This window comes from Podarcis melisellensis (assembly GCF_964234715.1).
Source record: "Podarcis melisellensis genome assembly, chromosome: 13".
NCBI classification, from domain to species: Eukaryota; Metazoa; Chordata; class Lepidosauria; order Squamata; family Lacertidae; genus Podarcis; species Podarcis melisellensis.
In genome coordinates, this window is record NC_138545.1 from 54,734,242 (window position 1) to 54,752,735 (window position 18,494).

Genomic DNA, 18,494 nt, shown 5'->3' on the forward strand with positions numbered 1-18,494 from the left:
TTTTGTTAGATTTTTTTCCAGCACCTTTGTTTTCTGTTTGTTCAATTTAAATCCTGCGACCTGGCCGAATATCTCCATTAATTCTAAAACTCTTTTGGTACTAGCTTCTGGCTGTTGCAAAGTTAGCACTAAATCATCTGCAAATGCCCTTAACTTATATTGTTTAGATCCGACCTGTATTCCTTTTACCAGCTGGTCCTTCCTAATCATGTTTAATAGAACCTCCAGGACCGATATAAACAGTAAAGGGGATATAGGGCATCCCTGTCGTGTACCTTTCTCTATTGATATTTCATCCATTACCACATTGTTCACAATTAATTTCGCTCTTTGTTCAGAATATATTGCACCTATACCGTTTTCAAACCCTTGGCCTACCCCCATCCCATGGAGATTCTTCTTCATAAATTTCCAAGAAATGTTGTCAAAGGCCTTCTCCGCGTCCACAAAGATCAGAACTGCCTTTCTATTAATGTCCACCTCTAGCATCTCCAAAATGTCTATAATGTTCCTCACATTTTCTGACATATGTCTCCCTGGGAGAAAGCCTGTTTGGTTCTTATGAATCTCCTCCATCAAGACTCTCTTAAATCTTTTTGCTAAAACGTCTGCAAAAATTTTATAATCCACGTTCAAGAGTGATATAGGGCGGTAGTTTTTAACTTGATGTTTCTCAGTTTCTGTCTTCGGTATAAGTGAGATAAATGCGTCTTTCCACGATTCGGGAGCCTTTTTCCCCTCTAATATCTGGTTGCATACTTCCTTCAATGGCTGTATTAGCCATTCTTTAAGATCTTTGTAGTATTTTGCAGTCAAACCATCTGGTCCTGGTGATTTCCCCAATTTCGTATTCTGGATGGCACCCTCTATTTCTTGTTCTGTAATTTTTTCATTCAAAATCCTTTTATTTTGTTCTGAAATCTTTAATAGTCCATATTTTTTGACGAAGTCTTCTATTTCTTGTTCATTAGTAGGCCCTTGTGCATAAAGTTTTTTGAAGAAACTTTGAAAACAGTTGCTTATTTCATTTGGTTTATTGATAATTTTCCCATCTATTTCCAGGGATGTCACCGTGTTTAACTTTTGCCTCTTTTTCAGTTGCCATGACAGCAGTTTCCCGCATTTATCTGCCGATTCAAATGTCCTTTGTCTCATTTGCTTTATCTTCCATTCTATTTCCTGATTCATCAATTCCATATATTGCGTCTGATGGTACTTTATTTCTCTTAAAATCTCATGAGACTTCGGTTTGGATCTCAATTTCTTTTCTCCTTCCTTTATCTGGTTCAAAATCTTTTCCTTCCTCTCATTTTGTTTCTTCCTTTTTATAGAATTTTGCTGAATTAGGAATCCACGCATCACGGCCTTGCTTGCGTCCCATACTATTCTTTTTTCCACCTCAGTTCTCAAATTTATCTCAAAGTAATCCTTCAATATTTTTTGGGCCTTTTGATAAATTTCTTCATCTCTAAATAGGGTGTCATTCATTCTCCATCTGAAGGTTCCAGCCGTTGTTAATTTCATTTCCATCTTGACTGCATTATGGTCGGAGCAGGTTTTTGTGCAGATTTCTGTTTTTTTCACTCTTGGTGCCAGACTGCTAGAAATCCAAATATGGTCAATTCTAGTCCAGGTCATTTTTGCTTCCGAGAAAAAGGTTCCCTCTCTTTCCAGAGGGTTCCTAGTTCTCCAGATGTCGATCAAGTCCATGGTGTCAGTGAGTTCGAAAAAGGTCTTTGGTAGTCTCCCATCCTTAGATATCACTTGTCTTTGTGCCTTGTCCATGTTTGTGGAGACAACTCCGTTGAAATCTCCCATCATTATAATTTTAAAGTCCATAAAGTCCATTAAGGTCTCATGCAACTTCTTGAAGAACTCTGCCTTCCCCTCATTGGGTGCATAAACTCCAACAATTAAGATCTTTTCTCCTTGAATTTGAATTTCTACTGCCAGGTATCTTCCTTCATCATCTTTGAAGATCATTTTTGGTTCCCATTTTTCCTTAGCATAAATCACCACCCCTCTTTTCTTGACTTTGTCTGAGGAAACAAATTCCAGTCCTAATCTCTTATTTATCAAAAGTTTCCTGTGTATCCTGGCAATATGGGTTTCTTGCAAGCAAATTATATCTAGCTGTTCTTTCTTTAGTATGTGAAAAACTTGATCTCTTTTTCGGGGATGGTTTAGACCATTACAGTTCCAACTCAGAAGTTGCAGAGCCATTTTTGTTATTGGGTATTTTTCCCACCCACTGCTCCAAGTTCTTGTTCCTCGTCGGTCGGTGCTGGGTTCAATCCAAACGATAGGTTTGTAATATCCAGTGTTTCCCTCTCTACAGTTCCTTTCTGAAAGTCCTCAAAGTTTCTCTCCAAAAAGTGTTCTTTGTCTTGAATTGTTTTTATTTTGATTTTTTCCCCTTTGAAGTTGAAGGACAACCCTTGTGGGAATTCCCACCTGAATTGAATGTTGTTTTGTTTTAATAGGTCAACTAGGTCTTTAAATTGTGTTCTCACCTCCAAAAAGTATCTAGGAATATCTTTGAAGATCTGTATTTGGGAATTTTTGATAACCAATGCCCTCTGGAAATGTAGGTTCAATATTTTATCTCTTTCTTCCTTGGATCTGAGAGTTATTAAGCAATCCCTTGGCTTCTTACCTTGCTTTCTGCCAATCCGGAAGGCTGTAGTTATTGTAAAATCCTCTTCCTCTTCCCCCAACTCTTCACTCCAAAATTCTTGGAACTTGTCTGTAAGAAATTCCCCGAGCTTGTCCTCCTCCTCCTCCTCAGGTACCAGTCTCAATTTCAAATTCTTGCCTTTCCTCTCCAATTCCATGAGGGCCAGGGCTTCATCATGCTCATGTACCTTCTTTGCAATAGGAACAAATTTCCCTTTGGTTTCCTCGGCCGTGGTCCTCGCGCTTTCGGCTATTTTCCTCGTCTCTGTACTTTCCTGAATTAGGCGATTTATAGAATCTGTATTAGTCGATATTATTGTCGTGTTCAAATCCAATCTTGTTGTCAATTCAGTCAGTTTCTTGGAGTTCTCTGTAGTTTGCCTAGTAAGTGATTCTAAAGATTCATTTATCCTGAGTAGAGCCTGTGTCATAGAATCCATTGATACCGTTGTTGTTCTTTCCTGTGTTGCTGTTGCCCCTGTCAAGGAGCCTCTTTTCTTTTGAGCCTGAGCTTGTTTTGCTTTGGATCTTGTTGATATTTCATCCAGTGGGCCGCTCATATCTCAAGGTCGTTCCCACAGGAACAGTTGCAGTTGGAAAATCCCACTGTTTCTATCTCAATACAGCAGTCTCTCTTTTAAGCCTCTAGAGGGAGTACATTGTATCCAGTACGAAGACAAAGAAACAGGGAAAGAAATAGCCATGCAAAGTTCCAAAAGCGAAAGTCCAAGTAAAAACCCTACTTTGTTACGATTTAAAATGTTACAGTTTTTGTCCACTAAAGTCCCGTTATTTTATATCAGATAAATCTTACTTTGTATCCTCAGTCAAGTTTGACAGCTCACTTCAGGCACTCACTGCTCCGGCAGCCTGGCCAGAGGTATCGGCAGTGGAAGATTTCCCTTTCAAAACTCCTTTCTTAAGCAGATAAAATTAAGTCAAATTTCTTCCCCCCCTCTCCTGCTCGTTGGGGGGGGGGGAGGTCCTCTTCCGATGTCAGGTTTAACAGAGTTAAAAAGCATAAAAACGTCCCCTTTAAGCACAGCTTTCTCTTTTCGTTGCTCAGTCAATCATGCAGTTCCGGGGGGCAGACTTCCTTAATTTTTGCCTCTCCCGTTTTCAGCCAAATCTTCTTAAATTTTAAAGTCCCGTTCCCTTTATTTGCTGTTCTTACTCACGGGTGTTGTTTCCAATCGGTAGTTTCAGGAAGGAATCGGCGCTCTCCGTCAATGGCGACGCGGCTTCGCTCCGTGAGCTGGGTTGCGATCCTCAGCACCGCGCTCACACCCGATGCCGCTCCGGAGCCTTTAAAAAGGCTCTTTCGCGATACCGGGGGGCGCAAAGGTGCCCACCGAATCTCCTTGTTCACAGGCTTCAGCGCCTGTGATTTTAGGGGTCCCCCGCTCGCCGTAGCGGGTCAGACCCGAACTCACGGAGCAGTCCTGCTTCGGAGCTCGAAGCAAGGACCGCCATTAACGCTGGCGCCGACCGGATGTCGCCATCCTCCTCTTTTGATGCCTTTTCTTCTCCTGGACTCTCTGCCAGCGGCACATGGGCCCATCCTTACAAGGATGTAAGCCACACTGTATATGTAACTACAAGCTAAAGTCTGCCTTCATGGATCTGAATGTGAGTAAACTTTTCATTATTTATAAGGAAGACTTGTGTCTGTATTTCTTTTAAGAGGGAATCAAAGGGGTCTTGCTAGGAATATACTCCAATCTGGGCATGCCAGATTGGATTGCATAAGTAAAGAGATTCAAACAAAGATGCAAACTAGCTTCCTGTTATATATTGGGGGATGAACTCTGCTGTATGACTAGCATGAGTTAGGAAGGATAATATTTAATCAATATATCCGCTCCTAGTATCTATAACATTCCCACACCTGTGAGGTTGGTTACTATATTATTAAAGTATATACACTATTTACTGCAATTGTTCTCAAAGCAGTGTACAAGTTAAAACAATAAAACTATAAAATCACAAGACTTCAAATAAAATGCAACTGATAATCCAAAGGGCACCATCCATTCATCCATAACATTGAAAAGCAGAGGAAGCTTGCATTTCACAGGTGTGTTTTAACAAGTCAAAGTAGCCCAGCAATAATTGGGGAAGGCTGATCTATTTCCACTTGAACAATTCAGCACTGAAGGACACTTGTGCAACAGAAAGGTTGCAGCATCTGGGACATTTTCATCTAAAGAGAAGGTGAGTAAAAAGAACATGATAGAAATTTATCAATTATCCATGGATGGCATGGAGAATTGGAGATAGAGAAATTTGTCTCCCTCTCTCCTAACACCAAAACTTGTGGCCTTGAAGCTGAATGTTGGAAGACTCAGGGCTGACAAAATGAAATACGAGTTAAATTATGGAACTCCCTTCCACAGAAGGGCTTTAAAAGAGCACTGGACAAATTCATGGAGGAGGAGAGGGCTACCAGGGGCCACTAGCCACAATGGCTCTGCTTTGCCTCCCCGGTCCGAGGCAGCATTGCTTCTGAATGCCAGTTGCTGGAAGCCACAGGAGGGAGAGTTGCTTCCCCCAAGGGCATCTGACTGGCCCCTGTGAGACGAGGATGTCGGAGCAGATGGGCCCTTGGCCTGATCCAGCAGGCACTGGCTATGTTCCTCCCAGCTCCATTCTTGCGGCCACCTGCTGGAGGTTGTAATAATATTCTCTGCGACTGGAAAACATCAGGTGAGACTTGTCATTTTTGGTTCACCTGGCCCAGCTTTGTGTACTCTGGCTGGCAGCAGACCTCGAGGGTCCCACGCAGAGACAGGTTGTCCCCCCCACCCCCAGCTTCCTGGATCTTTCAGGAGGAACTGTTGGGGTCTGCATCTGGGACCTTCGCTTGCCCTTTGGAGAAGGACTGCTGCCTTTCCTTTCCCAGACTCCAAGTGCCCAGCAGTGCTCATTCCTCCACTGGTACCTCTTTAAGGACACCCAGCGTGTTCAGTGCGATCCTGGCACCATCTCTGGATGACTCCAGTCAATCCCTGTGGCAGCAGGCAGCTCTGTCATTAGCATTAGCTGGTATGACGACTCATCTTCATCCAGCAAATTGATGGGAGGGAAGGAAAGTGTGGCTGGGTGAGGGGCCGTCCTGGAGATGGGCTCTCCCAAAAGAGCAGGGTTGTGGGGGAAAGATCCCACAGGTGTTCGTTCATCCCTCACCCACCTTGGGGTTGAGTGAAAGCATCCCTGAATACGTGGAAATGCCTTCTGGTTAAGAACACAAGAAGAGCCCACTGGATCAGGCCCCTAGCCCATCTAGAGCTACAATTCCCAGAGTTCCCTGGGAAGAGGAACTGGTTGTTAAACCGTTCTGGGAACTGTAGTTCTTTGAGGGGAATAGGGGGTCTCCTAACAACTTTCCCTGTCCTTAACAAGCTCCAGCTCCTAGGGTTCTTTGGGGCAAGCCGTGAACCTTTAAAGGGGTATCATGCAAGGTGCAGATGTGGTTTGAGAAACTACAACATTGCTGATGCAGAAGCCAACGTGAGTCAGTTCAGCTGCTTCCTGGACAATCAGAGGGTGCAGACCTTTTTCCTGCCAGATGAAACCCATCCAATCACCATTTGAATGTAGAGAATGCATGCCTGCCAACATTCCTCTGATGAAAATAGGGACATTTTTTATTCCCCACAACTGACCCCCCCCCATTTTTTGGTTCCCCCACCTCCTGCAGAGCATTTCCTATCAGAAGAAGGGCGAGTTCCATCACCACCACAGAACAGCACAGACACCCTCCACCATCCCAAGAATACCCTTTAATCCCAATTTCATTTCATTTCATTCTTTGGTAGATTTACAAAAAGGAAAACACATAACAATAAATAAATTTTAGAAAGGGGCAAGATTAGACATGGACAAACAAAGGTGTTTGTTTGTTTGTTTTTAAAAAATCAGGACTCCTTGTGCTCTACTCCCCTCCCCCTTCCTTTCCTCTGCCTGCCCCTCAGAGTTGGTGCCTCATGCAAGGCTGGGCTTGGCAGCCTCTTCCCCCTCCTCACCTGCGGACCACCAGCCACTACCAGCTGCCCAAGGGAGGAGGCTGGCAGCGGAGCCCATGGAGAGGCAAGGAGTTGCTCCCTGGCAGCTGAAGCCGCTGTCGCTTGGGACAAGCGCCAACTCTTCCTCTTCTTGGTGGGGGCAGCACTGGTGGGGGACACAGGGACATTCCAGGATCAAATCAGAAGCCAAGCTGGCTTTCGTAATTCCAGGACTGTCCCTGGAAAATAGGGACAGTTGGAGGGTATACAGAATGTCTATGTTGTGCCTGTTTCCCAGCTTCTCAAATATGTGAAAAGAGGGGGAGGGGAGGGGAAAACCCATCCTGGAAAGGCAGTTGATGGCTAATCAATTTCCCGGAGTCAGAAAGAGACAAACTGTCCAAATGCATCAGCCTTTAAACACCACCTTCCCTAATGCAATTTTACAATTTCCTATAATTGAGTCGCTGTGTAACTTCCCCCGCGCTCTCCCTGGTAATTACATGGAACAAGATCAACTCTGTTCGGCACTGGCTTGGAGCTACTGTGTGTGTGTGTGTGTGTGTGTGTGTGTGTGTGTGTGGAGAGAGAGAGAGAGAGAGAGAGAGAGAGAGAGAGAGAGAGAGAGAGAGAGGAGCTTGTGAATATAAAGGAGCCCACCCACCAATGCTGCCGCCATCCCAAATCTTCCCAGTGCCTCTTCTGGGAAACCCAGAAGCAGAATCTGAGCCCAAGAGCAACTCTCCCCTTCCTGTGGTTTCCAGCAACTGCTATGAAGAACAGGGGTGCCCACTTTATGGGGGCTGAGCAGTTTTGGCCCCCCAATATCTTCTGGGGGGGTTCGCCTCTTACTCGTCTTTTCTCTAAACTGAAAATCCCCAAATGCCACAGCTTTTCCTCACAGGGCAGTTGTTCCACCCTCTTGATCATTCTGGCTGCCCTTTCCTGAACCTTCTCCAACTTTACAGTCTCCTTTTTGAGATGAGGGGACCAGAACTGGACATAGTATTCTAAATGTGACCACACCAGATGACATTAGCAGTTTTATGTTCAGTCAGGACAAGGGTTTTACATGCAGCATTAAAGCCCCCAGCTAACAGGCTGCTCTGCTGCAACAGGCACCCTCCCCATCTCCAGGCTCGCCCCTCCCTCAGTGCAGTCTAGTAACTTGCTCTTGTGTTTGCTTGCTTTTTAAATGTAAGCTGAAATGCTCAGGACGGCTGATTCTTTGTCCTGTCCCAGCCTTCTTCAGCCTTGGGTCTTTGGATGTTATTGGACTGCAACTATTATTATCATCATCATCATCATCAGTATCAAAATCATCCCTTACTATTGGCTAAGCTGCCTGGGAGTGATGGGAGTTGTAGTCCAACAAGAGAGCCAAGGTTGAAGAATTCTGTCCTGTATCAAATGCTAAAAATCCTCCTCTTTGTGGAGGCCACCCACTTCCCCAAGGCAAGTAATGGTAGACTGACAGCATCCCCCCCCCCCAAGACGAAGATCACCCGCCCGTTTCCTCCTCTTTCACAGCCTCCCCCATCACTTGATTCTGCTCCCTCCTGGCATCGCTTCCATGCAGCAGCAGAATGCTAACCAGGAAGCAAATTCCTTGCAGATCGGGCCATGCTCTGTCCTGCTCTGCACAAGGCATCTGCTGCTGGCACAATTTATTTATTTATTTCTGCCATTTGCAAGCACAGGTGTTTCGCTCACCAGAGTGAAATCACAGATAATTTACCTTCGCAAAGACTTAAGAAAAATGAAACCTGAGGTGCTGCAGCCCCACCTGCTTTCAGAGCTGGAGAAATCCTGGTTTTGCTTTATAGCCTTTTGCACTGAGATCTTACTTTTGGCTGGGGCTAGGTAGGTAGTGGAGCATAAAGAGTCTCCCCAATAATATTTCACAATGTTTGACAGTGACACAGTTCATTTGAGAGAGAAACGGCTTGGAGGATCTCCTTGATCCAGGTTTGGCACCCAAGGCACCTGATGCACCAGCTGCAAAGTTTCCTGCCTGGACAGAGGGAGCCTCCGAGTCCCTGCTCTGCTAACCCCCAGGTAGACCCCAGAAATGCCCTGTCTGTAGAACTGCCTTTGAAGAGGACCCAGAAGTGCCGGTTAGAGCAGGTTGCAGCTGTCCGAAGCCAAGCTGGGTCTGGACATCCCATTTCTGGGACCAGTTCAACATTCTAGCTTTTAGGGGCAAAACTAGGCGTTATTTCACCCGGGTCAGAGACCTGGTTTGGCACACCCCACACATGCCTTTGTGTACATACACACACAAGCTGGGAGCCTCAATGGTGCCCCTCTGAAGGCTTCACCTGGGGCAAAGAAACCAGCTACCCCCCCCCCAGCTATCAGGGAGTTGGGATACCCTTCCTACAATTCTATGATTCTTTGATTCAGCAGGCTGGATTAGTGTAAATGAGCTTTACACACCTGCACACTGTTCTGAGCCAGGTGGAGGAAGGGGAAAATGTCAACGTATTTAACAATTCCATGTTGAGGAAAAAGATCACTCTGTACATGCTCAGATACCCTCCTGTTTTACTAATTCCACACCTTCCAGGCTTTTCTTGCCTTTCAGAACAGATTCCGGTGCTGAACCCTGACTCAAATTTAAGCCCTGTCTACAGAATATAGTACAGTACTGGCCTCTTCTGTCTTGAAACCTAGCTTGCCTGCACCCGGTAGTTGAAGCTAGATTGGTCAGAAAGAACTAATGGGGACCCCCCCATGTTTCCTTTTCTGTGGGTCATGCAGAGGAAATAGGCCCTTCCTCAGAAAAGCCTGCGCAAAGTGGGTGGCGTCTGGGGCCCCCACCCTCCTCAAGGTTAGAGCTGGCAATTAAGGGGCTCAAATTTGCATGCAGCAAACGGAGCTAGCTAATTACAGGTTGAAAAGGAAAATGATTTCAGATAGGATTGTTTTCAAGAATCAGGCCACAAAAGGGAGGACATTGCATTCAGCACACCAGGCACCTGCTGGGATTAACCCATTTGATGCTGGTGGCTAAGCAGCCTCTCTCTCCGAATCGTAGAACTGCTGATTTGGAAGGGACCCCGAGAGACATCTGGCTCAACCCCCGCGCAATGTAGGAATCATGATGGCAAGAGGACGTCCTGGAGAGCCAAAGGCCAGCGGGGTGCATGGAAAGGCCAGAGGGGAGCATGTGGGGGAGCCTGACCATGGGGACACATCCTTATGTCGACTCACCCACCTCAGAGACTGGAACACCAGCCTGATTGTTTTTCAGCTGCATCAGAGAGTGGGACCTGAAGCAATGGATTCAAATTACAAGAAAGGATACTCTGAACTTTCTGAGGGTAAGAGCTGGTCGACGGAGCAATGGGCAGAATGTGAGGGGCTCTTCTGCCTGGGAGGTTTTTAAAGAGAGGGTAGATGGTCATCTCAGGGATTCTTCAGCTGTGAGTGCTGCATTGCAGGGGGTTGGACTACATGACCCTTGGGGACCCTTCCAACTCAACCATTCCAGGGCAGGTTACAACAGTTAAAACACAATATCAAAAATAGTTACAGGTTTAAATTGCAGAAGGAAGGCAGGTCTTAACTGCATCCATCTCAAGGGCCACAGGGCAGGCCCAAGAGGTGTGTCTTCAGCATTTGCAGGAAGCTCTGCAGGGCAGGTGCCAGGCCACCTCGGGGGGGGGGGGGCTTCCACAAGTGTGGGGCTGCCACAGAAAAGGTCCTCTCTTGGTCTGCCCACCCCACCAAACATCTGAGGGCAGGTGGAGCAACCAAAAGGTCCCCTCTGCCCAACGCAGCACCTAAGAGGGTCTGCAGGGAAGGTTTCATGGACTGGTTGGTCACAGAGTTGTGGTGGGAGGAACCAGCTGGGGACCCCAAAGGGAAGAAGGTTTGGGCCCTGGGGAGTGGGGGTGGGACGACAATGAGGGGTCAGAGGGGGAAGAGGGAGCAGACTGGCAGGAGGCGGTGCCGGAAGAGGCCACAGGGTTTGGTGAGCAGGAAGAGTCTGTGGCGGAGAGCGGTCCAGGCTCAGAGGCAGGAGAGGACGGGGCCCAGGAGACAGCGTTGAGAAGAAGCCGGGGAGTCTCCCCCTCTTGCTGCGATCAGTTTCCCTTTGCCATGGTCTAGAAGACGCCGAGGAAAGAGAGAGAAGCAGACAGAGCCTTAAGCTGCTGGGGAAGGAACTGGGTGGGGAGCCTTAGAGAGCGGTGGGAAAGAGGGACCTTCAGCCCTTGCAAATGCCTCATGGGGGCAAGGGCTGCTGTCACCACTAGGCCTGCGCTGCTTTGCTTCTTTGAACAAATCACTGAAATCAGGTGTTTTATCATTGACCTACTTCTGAGTCTGGCTCCTGACAGTGGGGTACCCCAGAGTGGGATTCAGCTGATCAGACCTGAACCCCAAGCGCTCATTCCTCTCCGGCCAGATCCAAAATGTCCCCGGGGAGTGGATCTTGCCATTTCAAAGTTATTAATGCGGCCAGAGGGAGGAGGGGGGAGGCAACAGGCGGCTCCCTTTAATTTGCTCTCCTCATTTGATCAAGAGCAGGGTGACATTTGGCAAAAGTTGCTGATGAGGGATTGAATGATTAATTGCCATGGCAACCGTCCTCCACTTAATGATGGGGATGAGATGATGCCTGAGTGCTAAGACAAAAGACCTGGCCTTGCGAAGAGCAAAAGGCTAAATTAGGGGGCCTGTCCACCGTTTGCCCTCTTAGCTACGTCTCTAGGAGGGGAGCAGAAAAAGGTGGGGGAGAAAAGACCCCCCCCAAAAAAAGTAGCTGCGCGTTTGTAATGAGAGGTTAACAGCGTCCCCAAAGTAATTACAGACAATTGAAGAGGTAGTTCGTAATTCAAGGATTAAGCTTAACGAGACTCACCTGCGGCGTTGCCATGCCGACAAAAATTTAGAGAATTGACAAGCAAAGAGAGAGAGCGGAGGGGGGGAGAGATGTTCCTCATGCTTGCTGCAGAGTTTTCAGGTTTTTTCCCCTTTTATATAAACATTAAGCATTTTTCTTGTCTACTTTCACTAGGCCTCCATGGGTCCTGCCTTCAGGTCCGTGTTGAAACGGAATCCATTTGTCACCCGTTTGCGTTCACACATGAGACTCACATGTGTTTCCTTTGGCTGCTCCTACGCATCCTTCCAGTGAGGGTTAAATGGAACCTCCTGTGCTTCAGGGGAAGAAACCAAGAATAAAATATAAACTGCTAGAGAAAGAGGTGGATTCTCCCTGCCAGACCTGAGATTATACTATGAAGCATCCTGTCTTTGCTGGTTAAAGGAATGGTTGACATTGAAGAATACTCAGGTGTCAGATTTAGAAGAACATGATAATAAGTTCAGTTCAGTTGGCACACATACTTAAGGTATAGAAAAATCAGAGTACATAAAGGCTTTATAAATCATAAGAAAGATTTTATATAAGGTTTGGGATAAATATAAAAAATTGTTGGAAAGAAAGACACCACTGTGGCTCTCCCTACTCAAAAAATGGCTTTTCAAATTAAGCCTCATGATTTGAAAGAGACTTATGAGAAAATAATGTCCAAGCAATTTCTAAAATGTATAAAGTGTTATTAGAATGGGAACCAAAAGATGAACAGGTGAAATCAGTGATGATACATTGGCAAGACATAGAGGTTATAACATTCAAATGGCTGCATTGGGGAGGTTGTGGAGCGTATATCTGAAATTCACAGGATGTTACACTCGAAAAGAAAACTATATAAAAATGATGTATAAATGGTATTTTGACACCTAGTGAATTACCAAAAATATATGTCAAAATCAAATATATGCTGGAAATGTAAAGAGAAAGAAGGTATTTTTTTATCATATGTGGTGGTCCTGTAAGATAGCAAAAGCTTCCTGGGAAATGATTTATAATGAATCGAAGAAAATGTTTAAAATAGCTTTTACTAAAAAACCAGAAACTTTTCTTTTAGGGATAGTTGGCACAGAGTTACCAAAAGAACAAGCAACAACAACAACAACAACAACAACAACCCCTAGTTATGTAAAATACAACTGTAGCCAGAATAATTTATGCTCAGTGATGGAAAGAAGATTCTGTTCCAACCAAGGAGGAGTGGCAGATTAAATTAATGGACTATGCCAAAATGGCAAAACTGAATGGAACAATAAGAAACCAAGAAGAATGGAGGGAAATTGTGGAATATCTGAAAAGCTTTTGTATACATAGAAATTCATTAGCAGGATTAACGTAAAACAAGCAGTTAAACATAATGTTAAAGAAAAATTAGGGAGTAATTAATAAATGGAATAATGCAGGAAATGCAGTGTTAAAAATTAAAATCATAAGAAACTGCAAAAGGGGTGGAGGGAAGTAAAAATATGTATGTTTATTGGGAAATTATTTGATTTGTATGTCTGTAAAATTCTTAAAACTGAAAAATATAATTTATTTTTTTAAAAATGAATACCAGAGGCTGGGAGCAAACAACAGGGAAGGCTTGCTGCATTTCTGGGCCCCTCTGCTTGCCAATGTCCCCCTAGAAAGTAAGCAGGGGAGTAGACCAAAGTCTGAGGGCTTCCAATCCCCTGCATTGCTGGACTCACCACAAAACATAGCTGTCAACTTACAGATTTGAAAATAAGGGACCAGCAGCCTCAAAAATAAGGGACCAGCAGCCAAAATAAGGAATTTTGCTTACCCGGCTCCTCATGATGCACCCCTGAGGGGGAAAAGGGAGAGATGGAGACGCGGCAGCTCGTGCGTGCTCTCTCTCGCACGGCGGAGGACCCCAAGCCACTGCTTCCCTCCTGAGCCGGGCGAGCATGAAACTTGGGAAATTTAAGGGACATCATCAATAAGGGACAGCAGCGGGACAAGGGAGTTTCCCACCAAATAAGGGACAGTTGACAGCTATGCCACAAAAGAAGTCCACTGCTGAATGGCTCTTACCTTCACAAATCTCTTCCTAATGTTTAATTGGAATCTCCAGTATTCCAGGTGGGTCTGGCCAAGCCAGCATGGAGTGGCATTATAGATCTAGAAACTATGGGTTGTGCCCAGGCAAAATGGGCTTTGATTGACTGACCCAGATTGCAGGTTTCTCTGGCCATGAGGTAGTTGTTCTTCCCCATCGATTGCAATTTGCAGCCCTTAATCTCTCACTCTCACTCTCTTAAAAAAATATCAAATCTGTAAAGCCTCCAAGTACAGTATCTTTAATTATTCCATCCATAAATGATAAGTACCATTCATTTTGAGCCTCTCATTACAAATTTATATCACTGTTTAATGTGTTCACTAACATCAGACGTCCTAGGGTGTTCTCCCTGAAATATTGAGCAAGACTTTCTGGGAAAGCTCAGGGGATGCGGAATGCATAGTGATGATTTTAACTTTTTTTTCTGAAAAAGAGATGGGAGGAACTACTTTTCTGGGTGGGCCTGGCTCTCACAAGCTGTTCCTTAAGAGGAAGAGATGCTGTCACGGGGACCATTTTCGTAAGAACTGGGAGTGAAATATGCACACAATGACAGAAAGCCATGTCTGCTTCCTCAGCTGCTGTTTTATTTTTTTATTTATTCAATTTATATCTCACATTTCCTCCAAGGAGCTCAAGGTGGTGTATATGGGTCTCCTCCCCCCACTTTATCCCCCACAACAACCTTGTGAGGTAGGTCTGGCTGAGAGATATAGTGACTGGCCCGAGGCCACCCATTGAGCTTTGTGGCCGAGACGGGATTTGAACCCTGGGCCTCTCCCAGATCCTCGCCTGACACTCCCTTCCCACTCTGCCAAGCTGGCTCTCCAATTATTTTATCATATTTACAGAGCACAGATCCTAGTCTGATATTTTATATCGCCACTAGCTCTCTGGGAAAAATCTTGCAACCTAAAAACCACAGTGGCATTTCCCCACCGAGGGCCCTTCCACACCTCACCTTCATGCAGATCAGGCGCCCTTGCTGCATCCTTTAATTCACCAGAAAGAGCGGCCGTCCCAAACTTTTTACTCTCCGCTACTTTGAGAATCTCCCCATCCTTGGAGAATCCAAAAGGACCCCTCCTCTGCTTTAAAAGTGCTCCTGCCAGCTTCCTGTGGATGCCTCTGCCTGGGATTTCTTTCTTTTTTTAATGTGGGTGTTTTCAGCGTGGCTGTTCTCCCAAGTGAGGGCACCTCGGATTGCAGCCTTGCGGTGCTCCAGCTTCTGTTAGTTCTGCCTACTTGTACCTCTGTCTGCCCTCACTTACCGTCTACTGCCCTGCCCTCCATTCCACCAGCCCTCAAACTGGACTTCAAAAAGAACAAGACAATGAAATTATCATTAAAAACAGTTAAAAAGAACTATTTAAAACATTGAAAAATTAATTAAAATCAACAAGCTAAAAAACACCCATTGGGTAGGCTTGCCTAAAGAAGAATGTTTTTAGTGGGTGCCTAAAAGAGTAGAGCAAAGGGGCCTTCCTGCTGTCAGCAAGCAGGGAGTTCCAAAGTGTGTTGGTGCTGCCACGTGAAAAGATTGGTTTATTAGAAACATGGAGCATAAATATCATGTGGTGACTGTAAAAGTGCAGATCAAAGCAGACAAGTGGGCTCATACAGGGCAAAGACATCTTGCAGGTGAACGGGTCCCAATTTGTTAAGGGTTTTATAAACTAACACCTTGCACCCCGCACCAGCCCGACCAATGGTCAGGTTGTGGTTCAACGCAACCCAGTTAGATGGGTGGGGTATGATGATGATGATGATGATGATGATGATGATTTGGAATAGGGTTGCCTGGTCAGCATCATCCCAGACCCAGAGATGTCAGAAGCCAAAGTTGATGGCTCTCCATCACTGGCGTAATATTCAAGGCTGTTGGTGTTATTTCAGATGTTGTACTTACCCTTTGGCACCCCAAAAATCCTTGGTTTAAATCTGGGAGGGAAGCCCTGCTCTTGGTCCTAAATGAAAAGCCCTGGCAGAGGGGGCAGCGGTTCAGCCGCCAGGAATCCTTAGCCAGCTAGAAAGGGGGATAATCGTTTCAGAGGAGAGGCTCTCCCAGGAGGGAGCGCAGAGGCTAATTTTATGATAAGTTGTCTTCAAACATAAGCAAATAGTACATAATTCTATTTGACCAGCGCTCATCTCAGCCTAATACAAAACAAGGCCTTGAATATCAATGCTGAAAGGCGGGTGGCGAGGGGAGCACTTGGCGGCCTCGCTCCTCGCCTCTTGCAAATGCCTCTTCGTGCCAGAAGAACCGCTCGGCCCTTTGTGGGTTAGCCTGATGGCCTTTCCAGCTCTGGTTTAACGGCATCCATGTGACTTCTCCAATACCCTTAAAAGTAGGGAAAGCCTGCAGCATACTTCAAATGAGAGACACTGGGCCCAATCCACCATTTCCAGCACCAGAGATCTGTAGGGCTGGAAGGGGCCCTTGGGGTCACCTCCAAGGAAGGAGGTTTTTAACCTTCTGAGGTAGTCAAATAGCTCTTACAGTCCGAAAGTTCTTCCTAATGTTTCCAACTAATATCCTTTCTTGTAATTTGATTCTGTGTGGTCATGTTTTGTGGGCACCGCCGGGAACAGAAGGAACAGCAAAGCAGGGCTCTGAGTGTGCAGCCATGCCAGGACTTTGGGCTGCCTACTCAGAGTAGACCCATTGAAAGTAAGGGACATGGTTAACTTAAGTCTATTAATTGTAAGAGGTTTAGGCCCTTAATTTGAAGAATATTGTAGCCTCTTCTAGCGGAGAGGGACGTTTAGTGCTGCCTTTTTTAAAACTGTGTTTTTAGCCCTCAATCTGAATTGTTGTGTTTTCATTTTCTTTAATGTAAATTATTGTTGTTGTTGTTGTTGTTGTTGTTGTTGTTGTTGTTGTTGTTATTTTCTAATTTATACCCCGCCCATCTGGCTGGGTTTCTCCAGCCACTAAAAACATCAATCCTCACTTTGAATTACATTTGTAAGAAAAGCAGTGAACCAATACAATAAAATAAACAAATGAATGATCGTAAAATGCTCAAGCCACTAAAAAGGCAAGAAACCACCACCACAACCCAAACCATTATACAGGCATCAGCTTATCTCTATACCATTTCAGAGTCTACTTGTGGTGACAATGGCAAACGTCATCTCCAAAGAGGCATGGCCAGTTCTGAGTCCTCTTTCTCTCACGCAGGAGAGGATGCCTCTTCAAAGAGCATGTGCTCTTTGACATTACCACATAACATCCAAAAACAAATAAATTATTTTTCTTGTTTCAGAAATACAGTTTTTTCTCCAGATGCAAATTGATTAAAAAATTAATAATCTACAGATAAATAGATCTGTCAGCTAATCCTCATACGCTTAACCAACAAGGAACTCCTGAACTGGATGACAGCTTTCATAAATGTTCAGTTTTCTTTCTGAAGGCTGGACTACGTGGGGTGGGCCATTGGCCGGATCCAGGAGGCTCTTCTTCTTCTGTTCTTATGCTGGACTACAGCTCCCATCATCCCTTGGTCATGCCCTCTGGAGCCCCACGCCACAAGTTCCCTCCCCTAAGGGATATTGTAGGTCCTTGACAGCCTATAGCAGATTCCAAGCATGGATTCCTTGTCAAATAGGGGAGATGTTAACTTCAAACCCTCCACCCGAAATCTACAGTTTGTCTCCCTTTGTGCTGGGTTCATCATGGAGATGCAGCCGGCTGGGGCTGTATTTCAGCCGGACTTGTCATAAATTAAAGAGGATTACGGGGACTTGGCAACCATTAAGTGAGCAGAGGACACTTGATACCTCCTTTGCTTCCCACCCCCACCCCATAACCAACTTTCAGAGATCGAAGCAGAGCCTGCAAGAGACATTAAGGTTTTAATGGCAATTGGCTCTCCCGCTTGGGGTTACAGCCACCAGTGCATTAACTAACTGTAAAAAGGCATCAAGCATTGATTGTGCATTAAAAATTGTCTGTGTCAGTAAAAATGGGAAGATGATTCAGGAAATAATGTTTACCTCTGGTTAGGGTACATTTGGGGGTGAGATGGGCCTCCTCTCCAGCGGGACAAAGCAGTTTGCATAACTGATTTGGGGATCCTCTTGGAATGTGGTGGAAACAGCCTTGAGTTTACTTCATGACGCAGCAAAGTGGCCATATGTGATCGCTCCTTAAGATGCTCTGAGAAAGCCACTTACCACATGGATGGCCGTCTTGGATCCCTTCCAACTCTACCATTCTATGATTTTATTATCCTTACACAGCTTTGGACAAGGTGACCAAGTCTGGAGATGCATTGAAACAATGAGGTGGTGGATAACCCATGTTGTTGTGTTGTGTTGTGTTGTGTTTTGTGTTGTGTTGTGTTGTGTAAGATTCCTGCCCGTATTTGCCCAGTTGTAGATCAGGGGTACAGAAAGGGTGCAGGCCTGAGTCATCTTGGTGGTCAAATCTTGGCTGTGGGGTATGCTGGGTGTCCTGGGGGAAATGGCTTTTTCACCTTATTCCACCACATCATGATTTTGAGAGGAACAGACCAAAATGTTATGCAGTCTATATCTCTATTTATATCTCTATATCTTTATTACAGGGGACACAGAAAGGGCTGAACTCCTCAATGCCTTCTTTGCCTCAGTCTTCTCCGATAAAGAAAACAATGCCCGACCTGAAGAATTTGGAGCAAATGATTCAGCAGAGGAAACACAGCCCAGAATAACTAAGGAGATAGTAATAATAATAATAATAAATAATAAATTTTATTTATATCCCGCCCTCCCCAGCCGGAGCCGGGCTCAGGGCGGCTAACAACACCAAAATAGTGCAACATTATAAAAACATTATAAAAATTAATTAAAATCAAGATTGATGGCAACCATA